The sequence below is a fragment of the Cnephaeus nilssonii genome (assembly GCF_951640355.1).
Source record: "Cnephaeus nilssonii genome assembly, chromosome: 7".
Lineage (NCBI taxonomy): Eukaryota > Metazoa > Chordata > Mammalia > Chiroptera > Vespertilionidae > Cnephaeus > Cnephaeus nilssonii.
Window position 1 is genome coordinate 83,076,227 of NC_137078.1, and position 1,268 is coordinate 83,077,494.

The following is a 1,268-nucleotide window of genomic DNA, read 5'->3' on the forward strand; positions in this document are numbered from 1 at the left end:
CGGCGGCCCGAGCCCCCGGAGTCGCGCGGACGGCCCGGGACCGAGAGGGCGGGGCCGCGGGGCGGGTCCGAGGGGGCGGGTCGGAGGATCCGTCCCGGCGGGGCCGCGCAGGGGTGCGGGGTTCGCTGGAGGGAGGCGCCCGCGGCGGTGGGAGGATGGGGGTTGCTCAGGGACGGCGAGGAGACATGCTGGGCTGGGCCTGAGAGCGCGTGGGGTCCTGAGTTTGGGCTGGAAAGAGCTGGGGGGTTCTGGAATGTTTCACCTGGAATAAGGGAATGCTAAGAATCTGCCCAGGACCCGGGCGTAAAGACTGGGGATGGACAGCGGACAGACCTCTCTCCTGTGCGATTAGAGCTCGGCCCTCGGCTCCTTCCCCACCCTCCCCACACCTTCCCCAGCTTCCTGCAATCCTCGGTGTGGAGCTGGCATCCCAGTCTCCCCGGTGAGGGGAATGAGGAGAGCAGTGCCTCAGTTTACCCTTGGGCTAGGCTGTGAGACCCCCAGACACCCCTGCCTGGCTCTGGGTTTCCCCCTGAGATGCTCAACACTGACGAGGGCTAACCTGGGCCTTCATTAACTCACAGGATAAAGTGCTTGGGATCCTCTGTAGGTGAGAAGTGACCCAGGACTCGGATAGGGAGGAAGGCCTTGGCCAATCATGAAAGGTGCCGGGTGGGCGTGGCTCAGTGGTGAGCATGGACCTATGAACCAGGAGGTCTTGATTCAATTCCTGGTCTGGGCATATACCAGGTTGAGTGCTCAATCTCCATTGTGGGGCGTGCAGGAGGCAACCAATCGGGGATTCTCTCTCATTATTGATGTTTCTATCTCTCTCTCCCTCTCCCTTCCTCTCTGAAATAAAAAATATATCTTAAAAAAAAAACAATCATGAAAAGGCTGTGCCTCTAGCTCTTTATGATAGCTAACCGAGCTCTTCTATATCATTTAATCCCACAACAAGCTAGGAGGGAAGCAGGGCAGAGGGTGTTACCCCCATCATACAGAAGGGAGACTGAGGCCAGGAGGGGACAATGCTTGCCTGAGAGCACAAAAGTGGTCGGGAGCAGAGAAGACCGGCAATGCTGGTCTCCTCTGTGCCTGGGCCCCAGGGGCTGGGGTTAGCCGTGGGTCCAGAGGCCCTGCACTCCCTCTCTGGGTCCCCAGAAGGTCATCATCATCATCACTCCGCCCCCTAGAGTTTGTCTTAGTCACCCAACTTGACCCTGGTCAGGTAGCTTTCCCCTGGCCCTGGTCTTCAGGAGGGCAAA